We start from the raw sequence: 15,163 nt of genomic DNA, 5'->3' as shown, positions 1-15,163 counted from the left end.
AAGGGTGAGCATTCCCCATCTGTTGAGGATGCTGATTTAATCTATGCCCAGTTCTTCTGGTTGCTTCTTCAACTCTTTAAGCATTACCTCCCACTTCAAGTAGGCCGCACCCAGACCCAGACTCTATTAGATGATGGACAAGCTGCTCACTTGCACTTGCAAGGTCAACAAAGATTGGAATATAAAGCTGTGTGTCTTCCACATACAGTACTGAAGACACACAGCCTGTATTTTCCTGTTGCTCCTAAAGATCCCATGGAAATGGAGGGTGGCAGAACAGAAACCTTTGGAACCTTCAACTGCCTGTAACTGCCCAGTGCTACCCTTTGGCACTTCCGAAGGAAAGGAACAAACCCACTCCAAAGTGACTAACTCGCGTTGCGATGAAGAGTTTGTCAGTGTTGCCAAAATAAACTCAGTATTAAAAGGATAATAGTTTAAATTTGCATTAGCCTGAAGTTTGTCAAACTGATCCCAAGGGTTATTCAGAGATGGTTTCCTTCTCTACATGACAGGAATTCAGAATTTTATGGGAGTGGGTTTGTGTTTAGGTTTTCATCCACTCCTTCGATCTTGGGCTGCTTTGGAGCTTCACAGCCATATCCCGCCTTCCATATGCCATCACAGCTGTAGTCCTGATGCCAAGAGGGCTGGCGTTTTCTGAATCCGTAACGCAGTTTAGCTATCTGCAGTCAGGTGCTATACAAAGATGAAAATCCTACACCCTCCCTTGTACAAGACTTCAAATCTCCACCAGCCTAAGAATGAAGACACTCAAGGTTAAATCTAAGCATAGGCCTCCCACCCAGTGCTACATCAGCCAGCCAATTAAGCGTTGGAGACATTATTAAATACTCTGTGGTTGTCCCCATGAAAGATCATGCTGACTACTGCCTTTCTCTTCATTGTCCTCCTTTTCAACTCCTTTACTCCCATTTGTGCTGAACATTGGTGCTCTGGAGTATAATGCCTAAACAGGGCAAATGACTGTTGTGGTAAGTAAACCAAGTTGAGGCAATTTATTTAAATGCAAGTCTTGCATGTGATAGGAAAAAGTCAGACAATTTTTCTTTCAATCGTCAGTGCCCCAGCTGCTGCGCCTCAGTCCATTTTCTCCACAGAGTTGGAGAGAAGGTTCATTACATATTCCCCCTCCTAGGAGTTTGGTCCATTCTTTCCCCAATAATAAATGTATCCTTTTCTGAGGCCTCTGCCAACTCTCTTTTTTGGCAGTGCCAGAAATGAAATGGGAGAACATCTTGCTACTTGGTAGGAATATGGGTGTTTCACGCACACACCCCGCCATGTGACTTGCCTTTCAGCAACTTGGGAAGTCCATGTGCCAAATGCAAGGGGTTTGCGTTACTCCTATTCAACAGCCTAAACAATATACTGAGAAGAGGGGCAGCCAGAGAACCAATGGACAACATGATGAACTTACCGGTGCCTGTCTCACATCAAGGTGACAACATTAAAAGGAGGCACCCTTCTGTTCCCTCAACAGCACCCCGCCATAGGGCAGGCGAAAGCTGTAAGTCCTCACCCTCAGCATACTTGTATGGTAGTTATTCTGTTCTCCCTTACCTGTTCTCATTTAAATACTATTTTCTCTCCCTTCTGTCCCATTGAAGCATTTGATTGATTGAGAAGCCAGAGGCCATCTTCCCTTCCTTACATACTTCTAGAAGGGTAACCATCATTGACCAGATCAAGGTCCCTCTGCTGGACTCACCAGGCTGATGGGTTCAGATCCAAACACTGGATCCTGTATGTTTCTACCCTCTGGATCTGAGCAGTGTCCAAGCACTGGTTCTGGCCTCTCAGGCTCACTCCCAGGGTGCAGACACCCTATCTAATACCCGTTCTTGCTCAGCCTTGAGGTTTGCTCTCTCTATCCCTGTAACAAGCTTTCTCTAGCTAGTTCAGGTCTGGCAGTTCAGGTCTGGTAGCTCAGAGTACATATCTTTTTAATGGAAGCTTCTACAGGGGGTCCCTGGTATATAGCTCCCCTTTATCCGTTGTTTAGGATATCGCACATCAATAGGGGAATGTGTTTGGTTTACGTTGGTCCAGATCTGCATATCTGTCGTTTGCACGGATCGGGACCAATGTGAATTGGAACATGTTCCCCTATTGTACAGTACAGTACTATACTTGCCGGCCACGCTCAAGGCTTATTACCTATGGAAGATGTTCTCCATGCTGATTAAGGAGATGGCAGGTGAAGGAAAGCCCAGTGTAAAGGTGTTTTGGAAGTCCTACAACATTTTGAACGGAGTGAAAAACATTGATGCGTCGTGGGAAGAGGTCACTTCACAATGTATGAATGGTGTTTGGCACCATGCATGGCCAGATGCTGTCCCAGCTTCATGGGATTTGATATCATTCCTGTTCTCGAGCAAGAAATTGTCAAGTTGGCAAAGGATGTCAGCTTCGAGGAGGTGGTGGAGGAGGAGGATGTACAGGAGTTGTTGGAGTCTCACGCTGACCAACTGACAAATGAGGAACTGATTGAGCTGGACCAACAACGAATATCCGAAGAAAGCAAGGACAATGACGACGACGTAGGGCAGAAGCCAGGAGTCTGACGACAAAGAATCTCTCCCATTTCTTTGAATTGCTGGATGAGATGACGGAAATCAAACAGAGTGGTGATCCTTTTCATGAACGGTCTGCAAAAGTCTCCAAGGCTCTCAGTGATGCAGTGGCTTGCTACAGGAAGATCTTTCATTCAAAGATTCATGCAGGAAAGCAGATGTCGATAAAATCCTTTGTTAAGACTTCTGCAACCAAAAAGCCAACCACAGAAAAGCCAGCCCAAGAATATCCAGCTGCCACCCCTACCTAAGTTTAGCATAATTGACACTGTTTTATACTGTATTACTGTACTGTACTGACTGTAGTAAAATGTTCTGTGTGTTTGAATGATGTTAGTAGGGTTCTACATTATTTTTTTCAATATTTTATGTGTACAATGTGTACTGTATAACCTGTCATTGTAAAAAGATACACTGTTTAGGCAAAAAGAGCATTGTCATAGGCGAGTGTGGTGAAGATGTGAACCCCCCCTTATTCCATTATTTCTTATGGGGAAAAATTCCCCGGTATACGTCTGTAACAGGGTGCTGGCCAAAAAGGTTCTGGCCAGGCCCCTGTTAGCCCAGCCCCAATTAAGGGGTATTAATTGGTACTGGCTGGGTGTGGCTCACCAAAGGGCTTAAGGAAAAACACCTGTGGGCCTTGTTAGCCAGGAGGCTATATAAAGCTGGCAGGCAGGAAGGGGGGGGAGGGGGAAGGGAGATGACAGAAAAGGGAGGAGCCTGTGGCTGTAGTTCCCAGCTGGCTGAAGAAGCTAGCTGTCTCCCAGGGATCTGGCTGGAATGGACCGTATATAAATGGTGGTGGGAACTGACACAAGGAATAAAAGGGCACTGGTGCTTGCATAACAAGCGGTCTCCGACTGATTTTTGGGACGAGCAGCGAAGCGCTCCGTTACACGTGGGGGCTCGTCAGGGATTGGAAGCCAGCGAACGTGGTTGGTGACCCAGAAATGGAGGAGACCCTGCCATGGCTGGTAAAGCAGCATGAACAGACACAGCAGACCCTGCAAAACTTCCAGCAGTCCCACCAGGCTGAGAGACAGGCCTTCCTAGCCTGGCAGGTGGAACAGCAGTGGAGCCCACAGGAATTTATCCTGGAGCAAACCAGCGTACAGGGGCAACTCCTGCAATGCCTGGTAAGTCCTGTGACAGGAGAGGGCACCCGTCCGCCAGGCTGGGGACTGTGTAAGATGAGCCCAGCAGATGATCCGGATACCTTCCTGGGGACCTTTGAGCAGGTAGCCACGAGCGTCGGGTGGGAGAGGGCAACGTGGGCCCTCCGACTCGCTCCCTATTTGACAGGGGAGGCTCAAGCAGCCTATATTCGTTGAGCAAGGAACAAGCCCGCTATTATGAGACCATAAGAGTAGCCATTCTGGACCGGGTGGGCCTGTTGGCCTAACGGTACCGACAGAAGTTCCAGTCGGCCCGGTGGACTTCGGCAGTGCGGCCCAGTGCGTATACCCAGAGGCTGATGGACTGGGCCACGCACTGGCTGAGGCCTGAGGCGCGTACAATGGGGGAAATCATGGATACCCTGGTCCTTGAGCAATTACTACAGTGTCCCTGAGACCATACACATATGGGTGAGACATCACCAGCCAGGCACCGTCGAGGCGGCCGTCAGATTGATGGAGGAGTACATAGACGCCGAGGGACCCCGGAAAGACAGGGAGACTGGGAGGAGACAGACAGAACCTTTTCCCGGGAGAGGCCAAGAGAAGAAGGGGGAGCCCTGAGGAGCGCCCGAAAGGCTGCCTGGCTAACGTTTTGGCAGTGTGGGAAACCGGGTCACACGAAACGGGACTGCCCAGATATGGAGTGCAGGTGGGCGGAATTTTGTGGATGGACTCAAGTTGAGGAGCAAAAACGGGGGCCAAATCTGTCCACCATTCCTGTGGCATCCATGGGGACAAGAAGTCCTGACCGGTGGCCCAGTACCCCTGGAAGTGTGGGGCCGCTTCAGATGGAAGCGGGTGGGGGTGCTGGACGGGCTACCATACCTGGTAGTGTTAGGCTGGGACTGGGGTCCGCTGCCTAGAAGGAAGCGGTGGGGTACCCCGAAGGGGGGGGGGGCGCGGAGATACCGAGCCGGACAGTCTCCAGACGAAAGGACGGGCCTAGTCCCGTCAGTAGCGAAGAAACTCCTAGACAACAGAGCCCAGAAAGGGTGGACCTGTGGGAAGGGGGAAGGGTATATGGGGGAGCTGGTCAGCCTGAGCCCTTCAGAAGAGGGGATGGGCGAAGGGGAGCACCCCATATCACCGCTCCCCGCGGATGAGGCCCCGGACCCGTGGAATAAAGCGGGGGAAACTGAGGTGCAGAAGGTCCTGCCAGATGGTGGGAGGAATCCTGACCCCCTACCCAAGGGGCAGAGGGAACAGGGGACTGGTGTGATAACAGAGGCGGAGCTATGGGGGCAGCCACTCCCAGAACAGTGTACGTTCTGCGGGAGGGGGATGGAGAACCCACCAACAGAGGTGGCCGGGGTTACCCGGCCAGAGGCGGGGAGCTTTCCCCGGAAGGGCCCGCCCCAGCTAGAGTGTGGAAGGGCCAAGAGGCCGAGGTCAGCTGGACCTTCTGCTTCTTAAGGGGGAGGCATGTACAGGGTGCTGGCCAAAAAAGTTCTGGCCAGACCCCTGTTAGCCCAGCCCCAATTAAGGGGTATTAATTGGTACTGGCTGGGTGTGGCTCACCAAAGGGCTTAAGGAAAAACACCTGCGGGCCTTGTTAGCCAGGAGGCTATATAATTTGGTGTCTAGGCAAGATCAGTACCAATGAAACAAGTCCTCTGACCTTTATATCAATTATATTTAATAAGCATAATTCTGACCTGGTTTTGATTTGAATTGGTGAAAACCATCACAGATCTTTATACCGTTAGTCCAGTATCTTTGAAAGTAAGGAAATCCTAAAGCTAAATGAAATACATTCCCAATCCATTCACACAAGGGGGACACATATCTAATCTGTCTTTAGTTATTAGTTTTTACTTAACTGGTGTCCTGCATGTCTTTGAATGAATTTATAATATATCAAGTTATACCTGGCATTTGTCGATATCATTTTGGTTTCACTGCACTTAGTCACTGAGGTTTATTCAGATACTTGTACCTCCAGATCTACTTCCTGTCTACTCACAGTTGGACACTGGGAGTAAAAAATGCCCATGAAGAGTGTAGTTAGGGGAGGACTTAACCTTTCACCCCTAAAATCATCTGTTCAAATCCCCACTAGAAAACCAAAAGCTCTTTGTCAGCACCAAATTCAATTTATTTTAAAAGTGTGGATAGATTTAATATTTTGTGGGTGAATTTTATGCTTATGAAAGAAAAAGGCTACTAACACTGGCTAGAGCCAATTTTAATCCAAGTGCTATGCAAGCTTCCCCACATGGCTCTGCTAATGCCATACACTCCTGACCTAAAGCCCCTTGCTGTTCCAGTCCCAGTCTCCCATGGGCAGAGACTGCTAATGGTACCAAACTGGCACACACTGTTCTTTTCAGAAAACTTTTTACTTTTAATGAGGTAAATGTTTAGATCGGGAAAGGGCTTGGGCTAACCTTTATACCAGCTTAATGGGCCAAATAAGTAATTATTACTATTTACCATTTGTATTACATTAGTAACCAGGGGCTCCCAACCAAGGTCAGACCCTATTGCTCTCAGCACTGGCAATATAGATAGTGAGAGACAGTCCCTACCCTGAATAGTTTATAGTCTAAACAGACAAGACAAGACAAACAGAAGGGGAGAGAGGTAAAATACCCTCACTTTAAAATAGGAGAACTGAGGCCTGGAAAGGCTAAGAAATTTGTCTTAGGTCACATGGAAAGTCTGTGGAAGAAACAGGAATTGAGCAGGACATCGGGATTCAAGGCAATATTTGCAAAGGTATTTGGGCACCTAAGATGCAGATAGGTGCCTAAATACCTTTGCAAAGCAGCCCTTACCCGCTAAGTATTTACACTGTTATGTGTCATTAGAGATTCAAAAGCAAGGCTACCTTTACATCATTTTCTTTTATATTTTTATCTGTATGGTATGGTGCTGCAAATCACAGTGAGGATGGACTCTCATTATGCAATCTGTAACATTAACACACACATGCCATTTTACAGAAAATTTGGTTGCAAACCTACCTTTCAGAAAAATGTCCAAGGGTTTAAGGAGCCCCAGTAAAGCTAAAAAAAAATACCAAATCTATAGAACTTTCCAGTGACATTAGAAAGCCTCAGAAGACGTGGTAGGTTCAGAGCCGCACATCCCCTGTTTAGGGCCTGATTCTGTAACCATTGCTCACATCAGCAGTCCCACTGACTTCTGTGGGTCTACCTGTCGAAGTGTGTACTACTCAAGGGCCAGATTCTGCATCCCTTATGCTATGGATTTGAAGACATGTGCACGCTCCTCAATGGAAGGTGGCAGCACCAGGGGGCTTTAGCTACTCTGACCCTTTGTGGCACACAGATGGAGTCTGTCAGCATTGCCAAGAATGGAGCGTCTGTACCAGTAAATCAGCTCCAACGTTAAAGAGGTGCAAGCATTTAATCATAACCCTTTTATTTGGTAACTCCCCATAATGCACATACCACTGCCCTTCTAGCCCAAGACAATCTGAAAGACACTCACATAAGACATTCTTATCAGATTACCTTCAGTACAATAAACGCAATTGATTTTTCCACTGTGTTAGCAATTCCTCACATTAAATTATTTAGAAGCCCACACTCACCAACACATCCAGAAAGCTATTAAATATGGATTGCTTTAATACTAGGAGATCTTTTTTCTCATGTGAAATAAGCATTGTGGTGAATTTTAACCTACTGAAAGCCTTGCAGTATGCCAAGGTTAATACTGCAAACTTCACTAAAGCACTTCACTAGGTTTTGCTAGAGGTTGCTACAAGAAGCAGACTAGCCACGTAGCCCAAGACTGTGCAGATAAACTCTTGATCAGAGATCACTGCAGTCTTTTCTGGCCAATTTAACACATCTCTGGGGTCCTGTCTACGTTAGCACTTTTCCCACCCCTGATTCAGTGCCAGTACAACTCAACTGGTGGTATCATGGTAGAAGTGCTGGTATAGGCAGGGCCCAGGCATTTTTACTATCATGTCATGTTAACTGTGTACAATATGAAGGTTCGATCATACTCATCTACATTAGCGCTCCTTCTAAGACAGGATTAGGGTACTATAGGCTGATGGCCCCAGATCCTCGAATTTTATGATTACATCATAATTGCTGTTTTCATTTTTAGAAAAATTACAGTTTCTGGCCCCAACAGTTGCAGAGAAAACCTTCAGAATGTGGACCAAGCATAACCAATGCAGCACCTGAGTCTGCAGAGAGCCTGAAACAATAGTTCTTAGAGGTGTAAACTACAGTATGTATCTCAATGAAGTGATAACTCTAGACCTACTGCTCTGGGGCCCTGCCAATGCCGCCCCAACAGAGGATTCAATGTGGGGCAAGAACAGATGAGTAGCGAGGGCCCAGCCCTCCCACTGTGGAGGGCAGCTGAGTTAAGCACAGGAGGGCTCACCTAGCTGCTACAGCTGCTTCTCTGAAGTGGGTGGGGGACATCGATTGCTACCTCTACTGCTCTCATGAGGAGCGAACCTTGCCATTCCTAAACTGGAGAGAAGGGGACTCACGCTTTTACCCATGACTCTCTGTCAGGGCAAAGGAGCGGGCCCCACTGCCACCACCACTCCAAGTGGAGGCAGAATCATACTGGGACCTGTGTCATGGTTTGCCTAGGGTCCCAAATTACCTTAGTCCAGCCCTGGTTTCCTCCTCTGCTACCACTAGTGGAGCTACACTGTTAGCAGCCCAACGGGGAGAGAAGTGCCGGAAATCCCCAGTGCAAACACACCCTAGGAATGCATTTGGAATTTCAGCTGAGCATAGCTACCAATTGACACCGTTTGAGATGCCTTGCCTTCATCGAGTCCCTTTTATGTGAGCATCCCGGAAAGCTTTACAAACATTAATGTCACAGCGCCCGCTGAGGTAGGTGAGAGCCGCTAAACACATTGCAGACAAGTGTCCTAGAGAAGAGGAACTAAGTGGGTTATCTGCACCCATAAAATGGTTTTGAGTACTTGTTTATTTTCAGGAATACCTATTGGCATGACATATGATTCTTCAGCGTTAAACCTGGATTCAATTTTTTCTAAAAAGCATCACTTGGCTTTTGGCCTGTGGAAGTCTGCAAGGACAGCAAAGAAGTCCCCCCAAAATGAGGCTTTTGTGGATTTTGCAGCATTGCAGGGCTTGCATAGTGTGGAAGTTGGAAGTATTTCTTATTAAACAATTCTGATCTTTGGAAAGCATAGCTCTGTATCTTAGCTCTACAAAAGCTAACCACCCCCGACTGAATCTTTGCCTCTGAAAAACAACAAATATTGCTAAGATGCAGTGTGTTGGAAGGGCACTCTAGGGCAGCTGGGTCTGCCAATGCCTTTATACTAGCCCTTTGGAAAGAAGACTTCAGATTCAAGGGTTGTCACATTCAGGCATCTAAATACTACGTTCATATAAAGAAACAGGTCAGCATAAGTTAGACATGAGGACAAATTCCTTCTGGGCATTTTGAACCTTATATGTAAACAGCAAGAATAATTCGCCTCTTTTCGGACTGTTCCATTCCTTCTAGTGAGTATCTTTATCTCAGCTGCCAAAGGCTGTGCACTATGGAATTTGAACTGCTTAAAACCAGCATAAATTACAAACATATTATTACGTGCCTGATTTTGGAGATTAGCCTCAGCCTTTTGGCATGTACAGAATCGAGCTTAGTTTCCCTATCCCTAAAATTGAGGATAATGATACATAACCTACTTCACAGGCATGTTGTCAGGTCTAACTAGATGTTTGTCAAGCACTATATAACTACAAAGGGGTACTAATGTCTGTCATAGAGGTGATGAAAGAATCCCGGCTTCCAGCTCTATGCTTATTCCTCTGCACAGTGTGACCTCTAAGGCTGCAATGTCACCTCCCCTCTTTGCTCCAAAAGTTTTGATTAGAAAAAGGGGCCTCTACGTTTTTTCACTCTTCACTGAAACACATTTTTGGTCTCCCAAAATTTTAGGGATGCAAAATGAAGTGGTGAAAAATGTTTGCAGTGTTGATGTAGCCGTATGAAAAATGTTACTTTTATGCAATTTTTCACCCATCTCTGGAACGACATGTTTAAATTACTAGCAAACTGTTCTGGATTTCTCTGCATATTTCCCTGTATAATCTTGTGAAAGGGAAATTAATTGACTAGAACAGGAAAAACTATAACTGCTGGACATAAATGCACTTTTTAAATACACAATGCTTTTTGATAGAAAATGGAGCCTTTTCTATTAGGTTTTGAAGGGATTTTTATGATGATGTTTCAATAAGGAAGTATGTCTTAAAGAATTATGCAATGATACCAGATACCATAAATACCTTCTGACCATGTTGTGAAAATTACATAGTAACTTGTGTGGGAATTACAGTGGAAATAATGATAACTGTGCCAGGTTAGTTCATGTGATTTCAGCAGGCCCATGTTCTCCTAACTTTGCAAACAGGTTGGATCCCCACTGCACACCCATGTATTGTCCCACATACTCAGCTTATTCGGTAGAATTGAGAAATAAGAACATCTATGAAATGAGAAAGTTAAAATGAAGGAGTTCATGAAGACTGAGGCAAGGAAGACTGTAGCTGTAGGACTGGCTTTGCAATAATTGATATGTTCAGAGAACAGCAAGTGAGAGCTGTTGCAGTTGCCACAGCATTGTTTCTAGTTTGCTTTTATTTTCAGAATCAACAAACAGGCTGTCACACAGTGATATTTGGAAAGCATGAAAGATTCTGAAGTAGACCAGCCTACATATGGTTTTGGGATCAACTATGTGACATAGTCCAGTAACTGGACAAACAGCGCCACTCACAGGCCAAACTGAATCACTGCACTAATGTGTTTCAAACCTGTGGAATTTGCAAAGTTAAAACGAATGGAAAACCTAGTTGACTTCATTAAGCCCCAGTCCACACCACCCCTTCGACTTGTCAGTCATGGCAAAAGAGAAGTTTCACCTAAGATACGTTCTGAATTCACTCTCTGAATTATGCTTGACCATGGCCAACCCAGGATGTGGAAACTGCCAAAAACATGAACTCCACTTTCCCACAAGACAGTTACAGATATTTACCCTGGACAGTTTTTCAAAGTACGGGCACAAAAATGACTTCTGCTGAAAGCAAAATTAAAAGGTGCAGTATCCCCTCAGTCACTGCTTCCCCTAATGCCTCCTCCGCTCAGTACCTTAACACTAACCAAACAATAATTCCTGCAATTTGAGAGTGACGGAGCTCAACGATATCCAGGTTAAACTGTCTTTTCATTACAGCAGCTTGGGGCGTGACTTAAGCCATTATAACCTCCCTTCTAATACTTACATCAAGACATACATTTGAGGATTAGATATGAAATTTGTGTTTAGAACTTAGCACATCGTACAAAAATGAAGGTGTGGGCATTGATATGGCTATGATAAGGCATGGCATGAGTGTGTGGCACTGAAGTACATTATATAATGTCCTGACACATGCCTATATTAATCAGATGCCCACCACTAATCGTCCATATCATATCCAGAGCCAGATTCTCAGCTGTATGCAGCTTCCACTATCTCCAAGTTGGTTACAGTGCTCTGATTTTCAGCCTGGCATAGGTTAGAGCGGTTTGGGGATTGTGCTCTGTCCACTTTCTGCCTCCACATGGCCTTCTGCACTAACGGCTTTAGGAAGAGAGGCACAGGAGCCATAGAACAGCCTTGGGTATTCCCCCAACATCAGGGCAATGCCAAGCAGGGGACTTGTAAGTGTTTCCCACTCCCTTTGTGCTATTTGGGACTAGTATCATGCTATACAAACAGACGCCATTAATTAAAACAGTGGTCGACATAAAAGGAAGGTATATTTGTTGGACATATGTGCGAGAATACATTTCCAGGCAAAAATAGTTAAGCAGCAAAAACATTGCCTTATCAGCTCTCATGACTACTTATATATACCCACTTTCCCATTCTCCTCAGGCCCTGCATTTTGGTGATCATTCCTTCAGCCAAGGAACTAACTCCCTCCAGAATCACTGAGCATGTCAGCCAGAAAGGGGTGCTTGAGGCCGATTCAAGACATTTCCTCCTTGTAAGAGCTTGAGGTTTCTGTCTTGACTCACAGTCACTCCTGGCAGTCTGCGAAGCAACGATCTTCTCTGTAGGAACAGAACATGCTGCCACTAAGCCACTGACCTGGCCCACATTTCAGCAGTATTTCAACTATGTATCACAGCTGCTAGCGGCATTTATTTTGTAAATGCACATTACTGAACACAATTTTTTAAATTTCCTAAAGGGTCGTCACAGCCTGTTAAAGAATCTTTACTAAAGCCTGTTTAGCAAAAAAATGGACTTTTGACCTGACTGACCGTGATGGATTCTTGACGGAAAACCTCATAGTACGTTGTATCAGTGCACTAGGTGAAACCAGCAGGAATTTATACAGCTCTTCATACCAGGAAAGATCATGCAATAAAAACAGCATATGAAGGAGGCACTTTCAAAACCAAGCGAATCTAACCCTTTACTTTTGCATTCCTGAAGAACACAAGGTCGACATAATGCCAAGGTATTTTTAGGAGACTGTGTTATTTTCTGTTCTACTCATCCAAACAGCTCATTAAGAACCTGATCCAGAGCCCATTGCAGTCAACATAAAGAGATCCGACTGACTTCAAAGGGCTTTGGATCAGGCCCTAAATCCATTACGCCAGTGCAGGTAAGTAGTATCTGTCTACATCTTTATGTAATTTTAAGAGGAGTATATAAATATATTAAATCCCAAGCTCAGCTTTCATCAGCCACTTTGCTTCAATTCTCTATCGCAATTCAACATGCCCAACAGGAGATTTTGCTGTACACTTTTATTTCCACAACCTTTCAGCACAGAGCATGGGGAATCAGCCAAGCAATGTCAATGATAATATTGCACAACTAATTATTGTGTATCACAGTGAAAAGTTACTCTGCCGTTTCTTGCTGTAACTGGCTACTTAGTAGAGAGAGTGAGAAATCATAATAATTAAGAGCAATGATTGTTGAACACACTCATTGCCACGTTTGAAGAATGAATGAGAGTAAAATTTATTGCTAATCCAGTAATTGTGGGAAAGCAACCATTAAAATATCACAATGTCATCCTCTTACTAGCCTATAAAGTGAAATAAGAAGAGCAGATCCAACTTTAGAACACTTGCAATTGGTCTTTACAGTGGCTTTATAATGGAAACATAGGCTTTCAGCCCATGTACCTCATCAGGAATAACCTAAAAGTTGTGACCAAGTTAGAGGAAGTAAAAGACAAGAGAATGAAAAGGGAGAAGGCGGCAAATGAAGAAGCAGCCCCAGAAATACGGACGTTCAAGGTAAGCAGCCACATGTGCACCTCCACAGTGTCTCTATTCTCTGCGTCAGTTTGTCTCTTATGAAAAAGTCACTGTTATTTTCTGTCCCTCAATTTTTAAAATTTCTCCCAGTCTTCAATGCAGCCTGACTTCTAACATATTTAACTAGCTTCCAGGAAATTCATGGGGCCCTGGCTTGGTGGAGGAGAGAGAACACGGACATCAACAATGGTTCCTTCTCCCCAATAAATGGCATTTGATGCTTGATGCTTTTGGTTCACTTAGGTGGTTATATCTCCCAAGCATAATGGAAATTCCAAAATCAACCAATCATTGACTGGATCAAACAAACTTCTCACAAACCCAGATATACTAGATGAGCTGAGTGCTTCGAATTCAGATTTTTTTTTCTTTTTTTGCCAATGAAAAGAAGAACAAAGCATGGGGTTTTTCTCTGCTGCTGTGTGCCCTAACAAGAGCCCTTTGCCATAAGAATCAGGTATGGTTTAGTAATAAGAGGAATTGTCATAGGCAATGCAATAAATAATTGATTATTCTATGCAGATCTGCTGAATTCCATTCCAGCATGGGGGGATGTTTCCCATGACTATGGAGAGTGATCAGGATATAAAATCAGTTCAAAACAGAAGCCATATTACTGGCAGTCTCTTTAGAGCAGCAGATGTTTGTCAATAAACAGAAAATTTAACTGGGTCTCTCTGATGTTTCATTATCTGAGGCTGAAAAACACCGCTAAATATTTCAAATTTATACAGATTAATCTATTCTCTATTACCGTCTAATATACAACAAGATCTAATCTTTATTGGCAAGACCTCTCCATTTCCCTGATGGGAAGGTAAATTCTATTAATATGAACATGAACAGGTTCTATCTGTATTGCAGTCCTGGTGGCTATTCCCCAGCATACTTTCAATTTACTGAAGTGCAAGAGCCTTTTGTTTATCATGGAAAAACCGCTGACCTAGAATTAAATACAGCAGCCTTGCATTATGGAGAAAGAAGGGAGGTCCTATTCTTCCTTACTGTCTAGTAGGTCAGCTCATGGCAATTCCAAGTGATAGAGAATTTATCGCATCCATAGTAATGTGTTCCAGTGGTTGCTTATCTTCACTGTTATAAATGATTGTTTCAGAACTGTAGTGTCCTCACTCTTTATCCAACTTGAAGGACCTGGTGAAACCACATGGACATAGCTGGGTTCCAAGTACCGTGTTTACTACTTACATACAAACAAATAAGGCCTAGTACATATACATGGCTCCTCTGATAGCTTCTGGTGACTTGTGCAAAAGAAGACAGGGAGGCCAACGAGAGGACACACAAACTATTTAAAGAGATACTACTCAATACCTACGCACTACAGAAACAATCTATAATTATTGTGTAACTACATATTTTCCTTGCTCCCTGTTGAGCTTGGATTTTCTCATGAACATGGGAGGGAATATAATTCCGGTAAATTCACCAATTAATTACACACTTGCATTTTAAAAATTTTCACTAACTCAGTTCAATTGATCAAGATCAGCCTTTTAAAAATAACTGCAATTTAGGCACTTAAATTTCTCTCACAAAAATTCGGACACAGAATCGCCTCCCACCCTGAGAAAACAGGATTTCCCCTTCCTCAGAGCACAAAAGGAACAAGCATCCAGGATGTAGTCCAAAAATATATACTTCAAAATTCTGAGCCAAAGCCCACAGAAGTCAATAGAAAGGCTCCCATTGAGTTTTGGATCAGACCCCAAGAGAGTAAGAACATGAGAGCAATTATGTTCTTCATAATTGAGTACAAGAATTTCAGGTCGATATAGAATTTGCTTTCAATGGCTTTGTCCATACTGCCCATTCCCCATTCAGGATTATTGACTCTGTGGTTTTCCAAATTTAGCACCACTATAGATGGTTCAGAATAGCCTTGTGCTGTAATATTCATTAACTTGTATTTACAGTGTGATCTAAGCATAAGTTAAGACTAACTTAGTCTTCCTGAAACCATTGAACTCAGCAGGGTAGACTTAGCCCCTCATCTTTGCAAGAAAAATAAACCAATCTCCAGACAGATTACTGTGTGGTGAA

Source organism: Terrapene carolina, unplaced genomic scaffold (genome assembly GCF_002925995.2).
Source record: "Terrapene carolina triunguis isolate 2854851 unplaced genomic scaffold, T_m_triunguis-2.0 Scaffold130, whole genome shotgun sequence".
Classification (NCBI taxonomy): domain Eukaryota; kingdom Metazoa; phylum Chordata; order Testudines; family Emydidae; genus Terrapene; species Terrapene triunguis.
The sequence above is the reverse complement of the archived record's forward strand: the minus strand, read 5'-3'. Positions refer to the sequence as shown.